Source organism: Trichosurus vulpecula, chromosome 4, assembly GCF_011100635.1.
Source record: "Trichosurus vulpecula isolate mTriVul1 chromosome 4, mTriVul1.pri, whole genome shotgun sequence".
Lineage (NCBI taxonomy): Eukaryota > Metazoa > Chordata > Mammalia > Diprotodontia > Phalangeridae > Trichosurus > Trichosurus vulpecula.
In genome coordinates this window covers 350,076,827-350,098,009 of record NC_050576.1, presented here as the reverse complement: position 1 = coordinate 350,098,009, position 21,183 = coordinate 350,076,827, and positions in this window count along the sequence as shown.

Genomic DNA, 21,183 nt, shown 5'->3' with positions numbered 1-21,183 from the left:
TTCCTGGTCTACATATCAGTATCATATTGAATTTTTAAATCTATGACTTTATCAGAGTAAGGAACTTCTAGTAGGGACCATCCCTCCATTACTTCTCTATAAGTTATTATCTTAGAGAGTTACCTGGGAGGCCTTGAATAATTATAACTTGCTTATGGTTATTCATTAATATATGTTAATTATAAATATTAATTTCATTAAAAATGTCAAAGGCTGGACTCAAATCTATGCCTTCCTAACTACAAGAACAACTTTATGTTCACCATTCCCTAGTGCTTTTCTAACAGTGCACAGTTATTCTATATTAAACTGACACAGTCAATCCACCATTGGTCAAGTATTTTTTTTTAATTTACATTTATTTTATTTTGAATTTGAGTGTCACTGTGGTACATTATGAAGAATATGGCAGCTGGAGTCATAAAAGTGAATTTCAAATAGAATCCCAGATATCTACTAGCCATATAATTTGACAAACCACCCTGGGCCTCAGTTTCTGTATGTACAAAATGACAGAGTTATATAAGATGACTTCTGAGTTATCTTCTTGCTTTAAACCTATTACACTGTTATCCCAATAGTAAGGATGATCATAATGTCCCCTAAAGTTCTGTACTACCGCCTCATCATGGAATGGAAACTAAACTTGTATTGATGAAATCATTCATTTCTTGAAGTTAATGTAGCAGATGGGCACCTCAAATACTGTGCTGACTAAGTACTTGGTAGTGCTAATGAATCTGCACTAATCCCTCCAGCTTTTTTTGTTTAGGCTTCCATGATAGCAAAGAAAATATACTTCCATGAAGGCTGGAAAGGAAAAAAAAATTACAAGTATTTAGAGGAGCATAAACTCATTGTTGAAGAGTGTGACCAAGTAGAACCACAACCTACCTTTGTAAATTAAAAAGAATTTGTAATAAGAATATGTATTTTTCATGTACAAATTGCTGCCACTATAGAAGTACTCACTCACTCAGAGCTTGAAATGCATGAATTGTCTGACATATGACTAAAATTTCCCAGCAATACTTTTCTGGTACATTTGTAGAGGAAATATTTTCATTTGATATGTAGCACAAAATTAGCTTTGTTCCTAACTGGATCTCAATGATCATGAATTAAAAGTTAATGCATCTAATTTTAGTAAGGTTTTGCTATACAAAGGACAGAATGATTGCACAGAAAAGATAGTTAAGTCAAAGTTGTATGTAGCAATTATAATGGCAAATTTTCTATATATTTTCTCCTTAAAATGTTTGGGTTTGCTATAAAAATTTTAAAAGAGAAAATTAAGAAATTTTAGCAGTTGTATTATTATTCTTGCTAATATATGGTATTTATTCATTTAAACTTTTGCTAATTCCATTAATTGGCCTATTAAATGCACATTTTGAGTTGTAGTATTCAAAAAAAATTAAAAACTGATTCATATATTGCTATGCTGTGAACTCAGTGCAAAATTCTGCTGAAGAATATCACTTATGCACAATGCCCTAGGCTATATTGTGTCTGTCCACAAACTTTGACTGATGTTTCCCATGTCCAAAGAGTATAAAATCCTTTTATATTACAATGATTTCTATGAAATAGGCTAATTAATAACAACACATATACATTTTATGAGTATCTCATGAACATTTTAGGATCATTGGAAATATAAATGTGTATGTAGGTGTGTGTGTACACACAAATATGTTTACATAAGTGTGTATATGTGATATATATGTGTGTCTATACATACATATATATTTAAATATCTATATGAAAGTACAACACTATAACTCAAAACAACTCTTTTTCAACCCTGGCAATTATACAAATAATTTTTCCCCCATTGCATGATGAAGTAGGGGGAAGGGGTATGGGGAATAAAACAATTGAATCAAAGCTTATTAGAGGAAAAATATCCTCGTTAACATTTAATCATCTTTAAGTCCGAACATTATTTTCTCCTTCAGCCAGTCCTGCCTTGCTTGGTTCATAGTTGTTTTAAATCCTTCAGACAATGTTTCATCTATCGCTTCTATGGGAAAACTATTCTCTCATCTAACAAAGTTCACTGGCTGTTTCAAACTGCAATATCACTGTCCTAGAATCAGAATGGAGTGGAATTTCCTCCTGGCATAGGGACTGTTTGGCTTATTTTATTATTTTTTTTATTAGCAAAAAGCATAGTGTGCTGGTTGGTTGGCAGTGCATTCGAAGACATGCCCTGCCCTACGGACTCACAATCACAGAAAATGATCCTTTCCCTCTGCCTGCCTGGCACAGCTCTGGGCAAAGGAAGGCAATCATCTTGATCAATGAACCTGAGAACAAGCAGAGCAAGCAGGACACTCATCAAATAAGTGAATCTGCCGGGGCTAATCCTTCAGCCTCAAACTTTTCTTCTTGAAAGCCCACAAGAGGGAAGGAGGAGAATGAATTTGCTAGACTTGCATGACTTTGGGAAGAATTCTGCAGTTGCATCTCACCTTCAAGTCAAGCTTCACAAGATGCAAATTTTACTTAAGAAGATTTTGGGCTCTCTCTGCCTTGCTGTTTCTTTTATGTTTTATCTTTTCTGAGTTTTTTACATTGTATGTGTTGTTTGCTTAAAATATAAACCCTCATATGGTAGGGAGAAGTACTCATGAATCTAATTTGACAGTATTTTTTCCCCGGAACTTTGTTTACAACTTCTCAAATTTAGTTGGTTGGAATCTTAGTATAAAGAAAATTTTACAAATAAACAAGCAAATGAATAAACAAAAGAGTATTACCCATATAAATTTTATTTATCTAAAGGAGTATTTTCATATCGCATGGTGATTTAGAAATCATATGTTATTGCAAAAAGTAACATCTTGAAAGAAATAATAATTCACAGCTAATAATGAAATAATTGATTACAAAGAGCAAAAGTAGTAAATAGCATCACATGAACAACATAAGCATTATATAGTAGACATGTTTTATGCATCAAAGTTCATAGATCATCTGCTTAGCTATCTTCAAAGTGATTTTCTTTCTCATTCCTGATCTTTTTAAAAGCAGAATTTGAGGCATTATGGCATACCTATTATCTTGGGTTCTGGAATCAGAGTCAAGAATATCTGGGTTCTGGCAATACCACCAAGAAAAAGACCTATATGCACAAAAATATTTGTAGTTGCAGTTTTCTGGTGGCAAATAATTGGACATTGAGAGGATACCTATCAATTGGGGAATGGCTGAATAAGTTTTAGTGTGTCATTGTAAGAAATGATGAGCTAGATGCTCTCAGAAAATCCTGGAAAGACTTACATTAATTGATGCAAAGTGAAATGAGTAGAACCAGGAGAACAGTGTACACAGTAACAGCAATATTGTAAGATGAACAACTGTGAATGACTTAGCAATTCTTAGTGACACAATGATCCAAGACAACTCTGAAACAGACTTATGATGAAAAATGCTATTCATTCCCAGAGAAAGAACTGGGGGAATCTGAATACAGATTGAAGTATACATTTTTTTTACTTTCTTTATTATTTTTGGATTTTATTTTGGTCTATGTTTTCTCTTACAGCATGACTAATATGGAAATACATTTTGCATGACTATACATGTGTAACCTATATCAAATTGCTTGCCTTCTCAATGAGTGGGGTTAGGGAGGAAGAGAATTCAAAACTCAATTTTAAAAAGAAATTTTGGAAATTGTTTTTAGATGTAATTCAGGAAAAATAAAATACTAAATTTAAAAAAAAATAAGAAAAAGATCGGGGCTCAACTCTTACCTCCAACACTTAGCTAGACATCCCTGAACAAGTCATAAAATTAAAGGGCTGAAATGGATGAGTCTGAAGGTCCCTTTCAGCTCTGTACCTATTATCCTTCCATACTATGCTCCCTAGACCCTTGTGCTCTCATTGCTGACAAGTTTGAGAAATTACATTTGAAATTTTCTGAAGGGCTGATAAGTAACATTACTAGGAAAAGGATCATTGCAAAAATGTTAACAATTGTGGTTCTATGACTTTTAGATTTACATCTCTCTGCCCACCTACAAAATTTCAACATAACCTGCTAAAAATAGAATGAGGCACCTATTTTAAAACTCAAGTGATTATTTTCTTTCAAAATGGTAGACGGAATCACAAAGTGACTTTAGAAAATTATAAAAATGCTAACTACTGTTGGATGAGCCTTCAAAGATCATCAATTCTAATTTCTATCAAAAAAAGACGTGTCTATAATATCCCTGACAAGTATTTAAGTAACTTCTGACTTCACAGTGAAAGAATTAGCTGCCTATCAGTTCAGTCAAACATTCATTCCAAAACAGTGAAAATGATTAGGAAGCTTCTTCCCCTTTAATTCAACTATTGCTTTTTTCTCTGTTGTAACTTTAGAGCCTGAACATACCTAGAAGATATCTATTTCAATCAACTGATTTTACAAATAACTAAAGTAAGGTCATGTATCTAAGACTAGAGTGCAATGGGAGAATCACCTTTCTTAATCCAGACATTATGGTGCTATTCTTGTTAATATTTGTTGATATCCTCATAGACTCTGTGGACTAATAAGGAACTTGGAATAAAAGAAAATGTCCCTTTTTTTTGAAGTGAATTCAATTGAGTTATTTGTATTGGATGAGTTTTATAAGAATATGGAATATTCAAGGATAGAAAGAAGCTGGTATAATAGAGGAAAAGCTGCATTTGGATTTGGGTTCAATTTATCTCTTATACATTCCAGATTTTTAATCCTAGGAAAGTCACCTTACTGTCTGTGTCTGTATCAGTAATTAAGGTGGGACTTATCTTTTTTTTTTTTTTTTACTCTTTTCTCTTTTGGTGCACTTATTTAATCAAGTGCCCTTGATGAGTCTGGCCTTTGTTTCTTTGATTAAATCAGGAGTCTTTGATGACCTCCTTACCTCAAGGGAAAGCCTAGTTTACATGGGTTTGTAATGCTTTTAGGTCACGTGGGTTTTAGTCACATGCTCTGACACCCTTTGACCCTGAACAGGATATATAAACTCAGAGGTTGGCATTTTTCCTCTGGGGCTCTCACTCACTGGAAGAGTATTGATTGTGGAGACTCTGGGCAGCTGTTGTTAAGAGCCCCCCCCAGCTTGTAGCCCCAGAGGTTGATGCTTCCCTGGTAACTATGAATTGTGATTTGAATCAGACAAGGTCTGTCTGTTGATGTTTGTAATTTCTATTTTTATTTGCTCTGAAGTTCAGGGTGCTGGCTTTTCCTCCTGAGCAATGTGAGTTATATACACATGTTTGATTATGATTGTTAGCCCCTTAAATTTACTTTCCTTAGTAAAGCAGACCAAAATAACATGTGCTGGTAGCTCTTGTTGCTAGTCTTGTGGGGTCTTACACACCTATAGTAGCTGCTAGCCAAATTGTTGCTACAGTGTCCCAGGTAAATTTCTAAGATGTAAATAAGGTTCTGGTTTGCGTTTGTAGGCTGAAGACCAAGTTCATCTTTAGATGAACCACAAAACAACAAAAAGAAAATAAAAGCAAAAGTATAGTTAAGGAAATGTTTAAAGGACTTTGTGGGATGTCCTAGGGACATAAAGACCAAAATGAATGCAGTACTTGCCCTCAAAAAACTTTTATTATATTAGGAAGACAAAATATATAAAAAAGATAAACAAGATAGTGTGACAGAGACAGTGCACTAGTAATTAGGAGGCTAAATAATGAGAACTATAACTAAAACAGGATGACTAGGGCTTTGCCTCAAGGTATTAATATAAAGACATGACTTACAGTTGATGGAGGGAGGGCTGGGCAAGGTCACCAGCCTCACTTTCTCCTTCAGAGCCATCTGGGTCTAGTGGCCAGATATTCATCAGAATGACTGGAGATGGCTCAGGATGTAATGGGAAACCCTGGCCCTTTTAACCTAAGGCCTTTTTGGGTACTTACTCTGAGTGAGGTAACACCCATTCAGTGAATAGGCCTCTTTAAGAAGTGAGTCAAGGGATGGCTCCTTTAATTAAAAAAAAAAAATCAAACTGGGAGGGGAAGACCCTCATGTTAGTCAAAAAAGAAACAGTTACTATTGACATTCACTTTGAGCCAGGGCGGCCCAAAAAACAACGACTAAGTTGTGCTCAGATAGAGACTTACTGTTGTCCAAGAACAAGGACGAACACAACTTGTGAGTAGTCCAAACTGCCTGAATGGGGACCCAGCCAGTTGGGTAACTCAGCTTATCCTCTCCCTCTCCCTTTCCTTCTCTCTCTCTTTCTCCCTCTCCTTCTCCTCTCCAAAGGAAGGTAAATTTTGATGGCCAGAAGCTATCCAAGTTAATTGGGGGTAACTAGCAATATTCTTTCTTTCTTTTCTTCCTTCCTTCCTTCCTTCCATTCATCCTTCCTTCTTTCCTTCCTTCTCTCTCTCTCCTATCTCTCTCTTTCTTTCTCTTCCTTCCTTCCTTCCTTCCTTTCTTTCTTTCTTTCTTTCTTCCTTTCTTTCTTTCTTTCTCTCATTTTCTTTCTCTCTCTTATTTATACTCTCTTCCTTTGTCTCTGTCTCTCTCTTTGTCTCTCTGTCTCTCTCCTCAAAGACCAAACCTATTTCACTCTGGAGCTCACAGATTCGACCAAAATAGGTCCCTGCCCAAGCTCCACTTAATGGCTATTTTTGCCACCCCCCCCCCACCCCACCCCCCCCCCCCCCCCCCCCCCCCCCCCCCCGGCTCAGAGTGAATGTCAATAGTAACTGTTTCTCTTTTGATCAGCAACCCTGAGGGTTTTCCCCTCCACTAGACCCAGCCTTCTCTTGCTCAAATAAAAGTCAACTGCAAGTCATGTCATCATTTCCCAGATGTCATGGTCCTCTTCAAAAAAGAAGGACAAACACAACACAACAATATAAAGAATGTTCTTCCTCTTCAAGTCACTCCTGCACTAGCACTATGCTGTCCAGAAATTTGCCCTACTCACTCATTCACTTATTTGGCCTTTAGTTTCCACTATTTAATTATGTGTACACCTTAGCTCCTTTTCCAGGACTGGCTTCCCTTCCCAACAAGAGATTTTGCTGGTGCGATTAAATCTCCTGTGTCAGATAGCTTCCAGTGCACTACTAAACCCAGTGATCTGCACCAATCAAGACAAGAAAGGTCAGTGTTAGAATCAGTAGTGATAATGGTGTGATATTAATAATAAGTCAGTTATCTTGGGGAGTTGTGAAAGCCTAGCAGGAGCACAAAAACTTCAATAAATTAGATTTCCAGAATCTCACAGATTGGGTTAGCACTTGGGTTTCTGAGATTCAACTACTTGCATTTCAAAAAAGAAAAAAAAAATAGATTCAGTGGCACAGTGCTGTAGGCTGGTCTTTTTCTGGACTGGGATGTTGATCACTTTGACATAGAAGACTGTCAAGGGAGGGATGGTTCTTTATGTTCTAGCAACCCAAGATGCCAAGATACACCAGATCGTTTCAGAGCTATCATTACCTCATATGTTGAAACTACATGAATAACACATAACAAAATAACAATTTACCACCAACTAAAACAAAAATATAAAACCTTGGGGCAGCTAGGTGGCGCAGTGAGTAGAGCACTGGCCCTCAAGTCAGGAGGACCTGAGTTCAAATGTGACCTCAGACACTTGACACGTACTAGCTGTGTGACCTTGGGCAAGTCACTTAACTGCAATTGCCCTGCCAAAAAAAAACAAAAAAACTTTACTTCAGAAGCTTGAAAGTCAGCCATAAAGATAGACAGAGACAAAGAGAGATGAGAGATTAGCAGAACAGAGAAAAGAGAAAGAATGAGGAGGAGGAGGAGGAGGAGAGGAGAGAGCTGAAAAAGAAAGATTACAAAAAAAATTCTGGTCACCTATATGGTTGCAGGAAGTACATAATAAAATGAAAATACAGGTTTGATCCAAGAAGAAATAGGAGGCTTGAGAAACATTAAGATAATGAAAGACAGAAAATGTGTGTCAAGAGAGCTAAATAAAATTCTAGTATTTCTGTAAATTGGAATTCAGCAGGGCTGGGTAAAATGTATCATTATTGGCTAGAATACTTCATAGTAGAGCATGAATTGCTACCAAAACACTTTGCCAGGTTATTCTAAGTTGCAATTTGGTCTTATTTTTCTTAACAGAACTCATTCATATATTTAATTTCAAAAGATGGGACCATTGATGGCCCACTCAAATAGAAATAAATCATGTTTATGGATTTTGTACAAATTGACTATAATTTGTTTTTGCTAAAAATAAAATATATAAATAATTCCATTACAATATGTTGAATGAGGGGGGAAAAGGAACATTCGAAAACTTTATAGGGGTTCATAGAACAATTCATTATTGATTCAGCAATTATTAAATAACTCATCCTGAAACACTGTACCCATTTGTATTGACTTTATTGATTATCAACAAGTCTTTGATTCAGTTCTACAATCATTGGATAGTAGAACATACACATATATTCATGTATATGTACATATTCTGAATATATCTTTACATGCATCAAATGAAAATAGAAAGCTAGAAGACTAAATGTCTACCTGGAAAACTTTAATTCCATTTAATTCTATTTAAAATTCTAAAACACATTGCCAAAGCAATAATGACAAAAACAAACGAAATAAAATATCACATCCTTCGTGAAGGCAGTTCCATCCCCATATAATTCAGCATAGTCTCAAATCCATTAATCAATTAATTTACATGCATTGCTTAAAGTTATATGGCTTTACTAAAAGACATGTTTAACATCTTCATTCAATGGAATCTTCCCCCAATGATGTAATGTCACTTCAATTCAGTAAACATAACATTCTTACTCTATATTAAGTGGGAAAAGAGAATGATTCCTTTGAGCTTGAGCCTCGAGGTCAAACTGAATGAAAGGTGGAAGGAAATATGCAAATATACCTTTGTTTCTCCTAAACAAAATAGAAAGGATATAAAATTTCTGAGGGAAAACAAAACAAAACAGAAACTGTAGCTATGTATGTAAAAAGACTTACTGGTATCGTGAAACCAAAGCTAAATGAGAATGATATATATATAAAATAATCAACATCTATGGAAAAAGCAGCCAAAGTACACTGTTGGAATTCTAAAATGAGTCAACAGATGTGGACACTAACCTTGGAAAAATGACAACTATAGAATATTGATGAAATATTGGACCCATCATCATTCTAAAATAGTTACAAAAAATAAACACAGCTCAGACAAAAGGAGGAAAAAGATTAATGGATGTTCTTAGAATACCCAAACATTAAATACTTACAGAAATCTTTGGGAGAAAGTAAATCCTCATCACCGCCTAATAATGAAGGTTAATGAGAAGTACATGCCACTAGATTTGTGAAATGTAACCAAAGATAGCTTACTTAAGATGTTGCCTGTGAAACAGCTAAGAACTGAGGAAAATCAAATGACTCTCTTCAGTCTCTCTCTTCTCTGCCACAAATCAATGCTACTTCCTCTTTATCCTTTCACCAGTTGACTTTGTGTTCCAAATTTGCTCATCTCTTACTCCTTTCTCCCAACTTCCAAATTGTCAAAATCTCAAATAAGGTCTGAACTAGCTTCATCTTTGTAGCCAGAATGGACTTTGTTTTCTTTGAATGACTCAGCTTGCCTCGTTGAGCTTCCCTGGACGCTGGGGCTTGCTCTTCTGGGGCAGGAGGCCCAGCGACCATGCCAGGGATCGGAGAGCTTCCTGTATGATGACTCATGGGGCTGGCTGAGGGGAGGTGTGTTAACGTGGTCTATGCTAGGGGGAGGGGCCAAGTCAAGAACCAATCGGCCCTGGTCGTTCAGGCGGCACTTGATGATGTCAAAAACTCTATAAGAGGGGAGAGGATGGCTTGAAGATCCTCCTTTCCTTTTCTGGTTGGAGCCAGAGATGCCTACAGCCGAAGCTGAGCTGCCAGTAGCAGAGCTGACTAGAGGCTAGTGGGTAATCTTCTTACCATAGAGGGGAAGCATGTATACGATTTTGCCTTATACCATCTCGCTTCTCTCTGGCCTCCTGGTTACCCTTGTAAGGCGGACTTATTGGGCCTGGAAGCTTTTGATGAAAATATCAAAATGGGGACGCTGGTTTGTGGGCTTGTTATTGTGGAGTGTAAATACATGCTTTAGTTCTCCTGCCTTCTGCCTAGAGAATTCCTTATATACTGCGGTTCCGGACCTTTTAGGCACATATGAGATTCTCTTTGAAATCATAAATTCTGCCTTCCTAATATAATCTTACATAAATTTTCTGAGGAAAAATACAAGTCATAACAGACCTTATATTGCACTTAATTGATATGTCTTTGGCTCAGTGTGTCTAGGACTACCCCTAGTTCTGATTGATACAATCAAGAAAATTTTTACCTCACAAAGATAATTACTTTTAAATGAGGTGGGGTAATCAATTGAACTCTACTTAATAGCAAAAACATTTATTTATATAGCACTTAGAGATTTGCAAATTATTTGCATAGGTTGGCACTTGATTGCATAGGGTTTTAAATGCTTATATTTTATCCTGGAGGCAGCAAGGAAATTGTGAAAACTTGGGGGCACTGGGATGACATGATTACCCCTGTGCCCTAGAGATATTATTTTAGCAGCTCTACAGAAGATGAATTTCAAAGAGGAGATACTAGAAGTAGAAACACTAATTAGGAGACTATTAAAATAGTCCAAGTGAAAGGTGATGAGGTATTGAATGAATGGCACCTGGCAACTGAAACTGTTTCTAATCATCTATTATGGATGTGTGTGTGTGTGTGTGTGTGTGTGTGTGTTATGGACTGAGTTAGAGCTGAGCCCTGCCCTCCTCAGACCTCCACGCCCAGAGGCCTGCTGAGATAAACTCAGGGCTCTGAGATATGGGTGGAGCCAGGAGGAGGGGTCTCACCTTTGTTGCCTCCCTAGCAATTCCAGGTCTTTGCCCAGACCTGATTGAACACATGGAACTTCTGGCTCTCTGTCTGGGCTTGCCAGAGCACATGGAACTTCCGGTTCTTTGCCTGGAGTGCCTGACTGAAGGGAGCTTTGGGTTAGTGTGGGAAGAGAAGGGGAGGAGAGTAGGGGGAGTCGGGGCGGTCCTAGTACCCAGGTGTCTTGATTTTACCTGTTCTTTCACCCACGTAACCAAAGAATGTACCTATGTCACTAAAGATATAAAAGTTTGCTGCTATCCTGAATAAATCGGAGTTATTCACCACCTTCGGCTCCCGCCCCATACGTTGTCTAGGAGATCAGGCCCTTTGATAGGCAAAGGCCTGGGTCTTGGGGGGGGGGGTAACAGACTCCCCCGAGTTGGTTGTTGAGGCGGAGGACCTCACAACGTGTGTGTGTGTGTGTGTGTGTGTGTGTGTGTGTGTAATCAGTTCAGTAAGCCTCCCTTTTTTGCTTTCATTTCATTCCACCCAACTTATGAACTCATTCTTTCATTGTTTCTCCTACGCTCAATACTGATTTTTATAAGCCAATCCTTTCTTTTTTAGCATTTTTACCTAACAAATCTAAACCTGTACTTGTTTTTAGCATTAAAGAAACTTGCATCTTTAAAGAATTTTTCATAGATCCTGTGCTCAACTCCATCCTTTGAATATCTTTTAAAAGCATAGTTAGTGAAAATATTATCTGAGTGCCTTTTTTTCTTCCTGACCAATATTATTTAGCATTATTTTATTATAACTGCTTTTAAGAGTCTCCCATCTCTCTTTAGCTGACTCACCTTTCATAGTTCCAGACCCCTATATATGACCTATCTTTCTATAACCTTTCCATATTTCACCAATGAAGTCTTCAAATATGAATTTAATATCTATAGGTAAAACTTTAGCTGAATAAGAAATGTACCAGTTTGTGTTATGATGCAAAGAAGTAGGGATAGCTAATCATACAATTGTCTGATTTTTAGATACCAGGGATCTCAAGCCCCGGTATAATTAAAATGCTTTTATGCCTTTTTAATGCCAATGTTGGAAACGAGATTTCAGCTGCATTTGTCTGAGCAGGTTTAGTGCTAGAAAAGGGCTAAAATCCATTAATTATTCATCTAATTAATCACATCTAGGATATGAATACTTTAGCCTCATAAAATATTTTACGAATTTCTCACCATTAGAAATTATCCATTGGCAACTACATACTATGGCACTTATCTGACAAAGCAATTTGTAATCAAGCATATTCAACAGATTATGTATATCATTTTAACTTAACGTGGCTTTCACTAAAAATATGAAATATTCGAGCTTCTTAGTCAATTCAATTCAATTAAAAAAAAACTTTATTAAGTGTCTACTATGTGCAAGGCACTATCTTTAAGACCATAGACAAATAATCAATAGTCAATAAGCTTTTATTGAGTGCCTGCTATGTGCCAGACACTGTGCTAATCCTTGGGGATTCAAAAGAAAAGAAAGATATCCTCTGCTCTCAGGTGTCTTAAAATTAATGAGGGAAAGACAACAGTCAATAGATATTTACCAGCAGCTACTATGTACCAAGCACTATGCTAATTACTGGGATAAAAAATAGGAAAAAATGAAAGAAAACCAACACACAAAAGGAAGCTGAAAAGCAGGGGAATGGTGAACCATCAGTGGAGAAGGTGTCTGGTATGATGGAGAAGTCCAAAGAAGTACAAAAGCAGGGAAGCAAGTGAGAAATGGAGAGAAGACCTCATTAAATAGGAGCCCTGGAGATAGTAGTTCTTTCTGCTAGTGAGAAGGTCAAATGAGAGGGGCCAGAGGATACTGACATGATGTGAATACCCAGGCTACTTGAATCTTGCAGGATAATGAGATTTCCCAATGTTGAGTTTCTTGGAGAAGGAAGGCAGGATGAAGAGCTCAAAATAAATCCAAAAGCACAGATGCAAAGATCGGTGTACTAAAGTCCCTATCCTTCTTGATGTTTTAGTTTATTAAGGGAAAAAAGAGCTATTTTTAACACAAAGTAGAAAATGATAAACATGTAAGACAAAACAAACTGCACATACTAATTTTATAATAACTTTTAATATAACATCGCTTATTTTACAGTCTCTAAATCTTTGACAAATCTGACATTCTGAAATAGCTTCTCTTATCTTTGACACACAACATATAATTTCTCAGTCTGACAATTGCAAAGACAAACCTGGAGGGTAATATACTTGCTTCTATATCTCAAGCAAATTGATAAGTGGCAGGAAAATAAAATATGATGATGTATGCAAAGACCTTTTATACTAATATGCTTAGAACTCTGACTTCCTTCATGACAAATTATTTCATAAGGCTATTAATTAATTTCAGACAAGTGGGTAATTATTAATTTAGAAATTAATAGAACAAAAACATGTGCCTTTTCCTAAAGAACAAAATTTCCCCTGCTCAGTCACTTCTGTTGACTCCAAATGGAACAAGTTGGTCATGGTCTTTCCCTTAAAAAAGTAGATAAGAGCTGTAAATCTTGCTGAAAGGGAGTATTATAAATCTTGGGGCCTGCTCGCAGTTAAATGAACAATACCACATTTTGAAGTCATCCTTCTGTGTGAGAACATTTTCTATTAACTTTTTTTAAACCCTGTTCTAGTAGAACCGTACAAAGAAGTGATGAAACTCCATTCAAAATTCAAACTCTGCCATCTTGTGAATCAGCACAATAGAAAATCAAGAATGAGAGTTGAAGTAATGGTAAATGAGCATTTTAGCCATCTATTCATTGTATTTTGCATTTACAAGTCAAAGTTTTGTTCAACCATTCTACCCCTAAAATAAGGAAGCACATAATGATCACATGGCATACAAAAATCCAGGCAAATTCAGTATCTGCTAATAACCTTGAATAAAAATATCCTGTTTCCCTCCCATATTCTACCTGGAATTGTCAACATAGTGCAAGTCCATGAGGCTTGCTATCTCTTCACCAGTTTGAATTTTCAAGCTCATTAATTCCCCTGGGACCTGTGCCAAGAATTTAGATACTGATAGATGCTTTAGCGCCTGAATATCTGTGCTTGCTCCAGGTGGGGACAACTAATTGACAGAGTTTAGTACATGATTTAGTTCTGAATGACTTTTCTTAAAAATTAAAACAAAAAAACTTCATTAAAATAATCATATTACTATTTTCACTATGCATGCAACACACAGAAAAAAGATATAAAAATATATAAGATGAAAAAAATGCAAATTTAGAATTGTGATACTTTTGCTAATTTTAGCTATTATCAATGTCAAATTTTCCTTAATTTGTTTAAAAAAATCATGTAATTCCAGTTGTCTTTTCATTTTGCCTGTGAAAATCATATATGACTATAGAAATCATTCTCATACCCTCCAGATATTTAGAATTATTCACTAATTGGTTCAGGTCTACAAACATACAGTCATCAATTATCATGAGCAAAGTGATGTAAAAATTGTTTTTTGAATATTTCTTGGCTCTTTTAGGGTGTCCTTAGCCATATCATCATCAGCATCATGCTCTATAAGTGTTCCTTAAGTTTCTCTCCTTGGAACTCTTCTCTCTATATATTCTGTTTTTCTTGGTAACCTCTTTAGTTTCAGTAACTATAATTATCACGTTTCTACCTAAGTCCCAAATCTATATGTCCACTTGAGCTTCAGTTCTGAATCAGTATTTGTCTATTGGAGAATTTAAACTGGATCACCTGGACTCATCTTAAAAGAAACATAAAATTAACCCCCTTAGTTTTTCACCTTATACTACCTACTCTTTCTGTGGAAGACCCACTATCCTTCTATATATATTTGTTTTTCCCCCATATTAGAATGTAAGCTCATTGTGAGTAGAGATTGTTTAATTTTTTGCATTTCAATCCCTGGGATATAATACAATGCCTAACATGTAATGCTTAATAAACTCCTTTTTTATTGATTAATTGATGGTTCTGTACTCCTCAACGTGAGGACTGGAAGCACCAGTGTACTGTGTCCCTTACAAGCTCTACTTGGATATAGGATTTTATGCAGATTTAATGTATCCTGGAGAGTTTCCAACAAGGGAATGGCTTCACTGAGTCTCCTTCCATTAGCAGTCACTCATAAAGAGCTGAGCCTGTCTTTTATTGTGGCTTTGACCTATATCCTTCTGCAGGGTCCTCCTGTGAACTATTATCTGCTATGTGACATTCTAGAGCTAAGAAATCACTGACTTTGGATTCTTTACCAGAGCTCAGGCTGACCAGGGTTCTCACTGGTATGGTTGTAACTCGGAGTGCCTTCAGGCTTTTCAACATGATCTTTTGCACACCTACACTGGTTGGGATGGCTTATGGTTAATATACTTTTGGTCTTACATATCTTTATTTTATCAGCTTCTCTTTTAAGTCTTTCCTGGAAGTACATTTTAAGGAAACTTGATTGCACTAATACCATTCATGCAAGTATTCTACCCTGTTAATAGGAAGTAGAACATATTTTTATTCTGGAAACCTATCTTCTTTAAATTCAGAATTTTTGCTGGAGAACTTGAGTTGCTTATCTTTAACTTATTAAAAAGAGCACAGACCCTGGAGTCAGGAGGATCCGAGTTCAAATCTGGACTCAGACACTTGACACATGTACTAGCTGTGTGACCTTGGGCAAGTCACTTAACCCCAATTGCCCTGCCAAAATACAAAAAACCAAAAAAAAAATACTTTTCTTTTTGAAAGTTTCTCATAGTTTTGCTTCATTTAGGCATTGTCTTTTTTTTTCTTTTTAAATTGGGTCCACCTAAGTGACAACTGACCCTACTGATAAATTGACTTCATTTCTAATCAGGGTCAGTTTGCTCCTCTTTAGGCAGTATGCCCCCCACCTCTCCACTGCCACCTTGCCTCTGGGAGATCATCATTTCTGTGGTGGGAGATGGAAAGATGGTTATTGGTTTGTTTGTTTTTGGTTTTTTTTTTCCTTTGAAGTGTAAGGCTCAGTTTGTCGAAAAAATAATTGCCTAACAGAATATTCCTAAATTTCTCGAGTTGGTAATATTTTCCTGAGTTCCTGACATGGTGATTGTGGAGATGAATGGAAGTAGTGTTTAAATTGGAACATTATTCTTTTAACTGTTTTATTAGTACAGTTTATTTTTTAATTATATATAAGTATTTTGTTGCTTTTTAACCCTTATGCTTGGCTAGCCAAGTAAGTCTTGCTCAGGATAAGAAAGAATATTAGACTGAGGCAAGCAATTTTAACAAATACATATGTGTGCATGTTTGTATATGTATATATATGCATATATATGTATGTGTGTATGTATATGTGTACATAACCAAAACCACACAATAACAATTAATATCTTATGGATTCATCTACTAAAACCTCTTAAAATAACATCAAAAATATCCACTTGCCTATAAATATTTAATAGTCTGAAGCCTGAATTACACAGATGAGTTTTTTTTTTCTTTTTAAGGCTCACTGTTTCTTTAACCTGTAGAGAGAGAAGAAGATTAAATTGCAGAAAATCAAGAAACCTATAATGAATTTGGGCTCTGGGGAAGTCATGATTGTAAATCTCTAGCTAATCTATCAGACTCATATATGATAATGCAGGTGCTAAAATGACATAAATAGCTGGATTGTCCATGCCATTGTCCAATTATTCAAACTTAAAGATACAAATAGAATTGACTCTCTGGGAATTTAATCAATTACTATGAATCAGTTGGAATAAAGGCTTTATTTATAACTTAATTTTTCTTTATCTTTTATTTTTCTATAGGAAAAGATGCTTGTCAGAATCAAAAGCTTTCAAAATATGATTAAGAATTCTATACATTTCTGGGCTAATTATAAAGGAAAGTAGATATTTATTTCACATTGGCACTCAATTTCTATTTATCCCTTATTTTCAAGGTCTTCTTAAATTAAAACCTGTAGAAACATGCATATGTCATGTGAAAATGAGCACAGCTCACACACCCAATACTAATTTTGATATAATATAGATAATATGTTTATATTCCATTTATAAAATCTATTGAAGAATGCAACAAGAGCATACAAAGATTGAAGAATATAAATTTAACAGTGATTATCATAACTTATTTTTTAAAAGCTTAAGAAAAGAAATTTTACTGGTAGCAGGATCAGAAAGAATGTTTTTGCTTACTAATTTTGGTGAACTCAACTACTTCAGTCATTAAACAGTAGGATACACAATATGCAACAAAAAGTAGCAATTAATAATACTCTGAGAGGTTTCATTGTACTTCAAATATCAAAAACATGAAATTAATAAGGCCTTTGGGGATTTTTCTCTTGACCCTTGTGTCACTTTTTTAGAGGACTTTAATTATAACCATTGAATTCTGGTTGCTTTGTTTAAAGTGTGATAAGTGTCACTGTTTGAAATTTTAATGGATTAAATAATTATCTTTAAAAATATGTTTCTTTCTTTTCCCCCATTAAAATTGTCAAGAACCACAGCCAGCTTTTAACTAGGAAAGAACAATTTTTATGGTGTCATTTTATGGCATATCATAAGTATGCATCTTGGCAACCAATTATATTTTTATTACAGTCTCATATGATTACACACTTGAAATATCCAGCTTTTATACAGATTGTTTCCTTTTGCTCGCTTTTTGTTACATTCAAAATAATGAGACTGTGGTATTATTTTGAAATTTAAAAGTACAATAAGAAGGTCCCTGAGACATTACTTGCTATTTAACTGCCCCACGAGTTGTGATTATATTTTAATGACATTGATTCCATAAGTCAAACATGCAAAGCAGTTGTGTTATCTTAAAGCCACATCCTGCATTTGAGCCTTATATATCTAGTATTTACTCAAACTACTTGCTGAAAATAACCAAAAATCACACTATAATAATCAATATATTACGAATTCATCTGCTAAAAATATTTAACATATCAAAAATGTACTTACCTAAAATTAGGGGAAAATGCAAAGTGTTGTTATTTTCTCAAAAACTGTTTTCACCATCAAGGATAGCAGAATCACGCTACGCTTTGATCTATCTTAGTCCTAAAGTGCTTGGAAATGACACTAAAATGTTAGAGGCAAGGATAACAGCTAGGGAGTCTATTCACAGGATTTCTAAGGAGCACAAGAAATAAAAATAATGGAGAAAATATCGTTCGTATTACTAATGAAAGTGTTAAGTGAGAGAAAATCAAAAGTTTTATGTCTATTTTTTCACATAAAAAAAAAAAATCAGATGAACAGGCTCTGGCCACATGGAGGAAGTTATGGTATTCTAATTTTACCCAGAGAAATAATGAAGATGCTCAGCACATTGGATGTACCTCCAATTGTTGAGGTCTAGGGGTGCTTGGGAAGCCCAAAATTTAAGGGCAAATGACTTGGGTCTTGCCTTGAATGGATTCAGCCTCAGCCTTCTTTCAGGCAGAGACAAGGTTTATTAAACCACTGTTTGGGGTGGCTGAGATTTTAAGAATCCACTCATATGTGACACTTCTGTTGACAAGTGGGCCAGACTCTTAAGAAATCTGCATTTTAATGGAGGCAAGATGGACCTTTTACACAGAAGACTGTGGGAAGGTTCTGATGTGATCTAGAAGTGGCCATGAATTCTGGGAACAGAGAAGGGGTCTAGATGGAATTAAGGAGTGGCAGCCTGGGGTGGGGCCAAGTGCAGAAAGTGAAGACCACAATGAAAGGATTAACTGGGAAGGGCCTGATGCCCCAGGCAAATGCCAGGGAACTGAGTCATGTGGGACAGTCCACAGGCTTTTTCCTTTTGAGGTCCAGATAACAAAGACACAGTCTTTTCTTTTTAGGGATTCAGATCTCATCCCCATCACTATGATGATATTGGGAGGGCAATATGGACAAGAATCTCTCAGGATGGGAACAAGCACATAAATGTGATCACAAAACCGTTTGAGTATTGGAGAATGAGAAAACTTATAAGAAATTATAAAGGTACCTTCTGCAAAATGTGGTTGAGTTCGATAGTCGTAGAGAAGGCGTCATGAACAAATTATTTAGTTTCTTCTGTCTTTGTCTTTCATTCATTTTTCAGTTACTTTCCATGCAACATTATTTTGTAACCCAGTGGCCCATATTAATTGTAGTGCCCTGAGTAGATACTTTAAACAATTGATTGTAAATCTCAGTGAGGAGTTTAAAGTTAGAATATACTGCTTGTTACTTTGTTCTTAACATTGTTATTTTAATCAGATTTTTTTCTTACTGTTAGTGTTACTATGAGGAAACACCTTCAAACGAAACATGAGCTTAGCTGAAATTTAAGATTTTTCCAGCTTATATCATCTGAATCAGAAAAACAACACTGCATTAAGTTTAAAACAGAAAATGTATTTTTGTAATAGCTATTAATTTTATTTGTTTTTGTTTTTAGTAATATGTTTTACCAGAAGATAGAAGTTACATGTCATTTAGGAATATATACATCAGCTTGCTTCTAAATCCACCTATAGCTAAGGTAGAATGATTGGAGCTCTGACTCAGGGCACAGAAATTAAGGGGAAACAAAAATTTTAATAATTTTTTAAAAATATTCAATTTCAAAATCTGTTAAATTTATATTTTGACTTAACTTGCACTCTAACAGCATAGAAACAACTGAATTTACCTTATAATTGGAAAAAATAGTTGAAAAGCGTTACTAGAGGAATTTATGAATTAAAAATATAGATATGTATAAGTGCCAGCTACTATATTAAGCCTTAAGGATACAAATTCAAGAAATCAAGGTGGCACTACCCGCAAGTGGTTTCTAATGGGCAGGCCAAGACATATAGGGGAGTGGTGGCCAAGGAAAAGTGATGTGCTAATGTTGATTTGATTACTAATGAGAGGAGATTGGAACTGCTACTCTTTGATAACCAGTTCATCCATTTCAGTACATAAGATGTTAGAATCACAAAATATAGGAGCCAATATGGCAGCTGAAAAGCAGGGACTTGCCTAGGGCTCTCCCGCAGGATCCTCCAAACACCTATAAAAAATGGCTCTGAACAAATTCTAGAACTGTAGAACACACGAAATAGCAGAGGGAAGCAGGGCTCCAGCCCAGGACAGCCTCGATGGTCACTGGGTAAGGTCTATCATGGATGGAGCTGGGAGCAGAGTGGAGCAGAGCCCAGCGTGGGCTACGCCCGGACCAACCACATCAGGAGCTGGGCGGAACAGGCCCTAGTGCCCTGAATCAGTGAGCTGTGGAAGTTACCAGACTTCTCAACCCACAAACTTCAAAGACAACAGAGAAGGTTAGTGGGAAAAGCTGCTGTGACAGAAAGAAAGGAGTTTGCGGTTAGGCCACCACCCCAGGGGAAGCAGGCATGGTGCAGCTACAAGAACTACAGCTGCAGTTGTTCCAGCCCCAGGCCCACCTGGTGGAAGGAATTAAGTGGCAGATATATTAGGAAGGCAGAATTTATGATTTCAAAGAGAATCTCATATGTGCCTAAAAGGTCCAGAACCGCAAGATATAAGGAATTCTCTAGGCAGAAGGCAGGAGAACTAAAGCATGTATTTACACTCCACAATAACAAGCCCACAAACCAGCACCGCCATTTTGATATTTTCATCAAAAGCTTCCAGGCCCAATAAGTCCGCCTTACAAGGGTAATCAGGAGGCCACAGAGAAGCGAGATGGTATAAGGCAAAATCGTATACATGCTTCCCCTCTATGGTAAGAAGATTACCCACTAGCCTCTAGTCAGCTCTGCTACCGGCAGCTCAGCTTCGGCTGTAGGTGTCTCTGGCTCCAACTGGAAAAGGAAAGGAGGATCTTCAAGCTGTCCTCTCCCCTCTTATAGAGTTTTTGACATCATCAAGCACCGCCTGAACGACCAGGACCGATTGGTTCTTGACTTGGCCCCTCCCCCTAGCATAGACCACGTTAACACACCTCCCCTCAGCCAGCCCCACGACTCATCACACAGGAAGCTCTGGTCCTGCCCCGGAAGAGCAAGCCCCAGCGTCCAGGGAAGCTCAACGAGGCGAGCTGAGTCATTCAAAGAAAACAAAGTCCATTCTGGCTACAGCAGATCAGAGCAAGAGTGCAGAGCCTGCTTAAGATCTGAGTCCTGTCCAGGTTGGTAGTTCTTGGACAGGAGAAACACTGGTGTGGCAGAGCTGGCTGTATAGAAATAGCTCTGAAAACAACAAGCTTGGAACAAAGTACTCTCTACTCTACAAGGGATCATACCCTGACGAAAAACTCAAGGGTCAAGTAG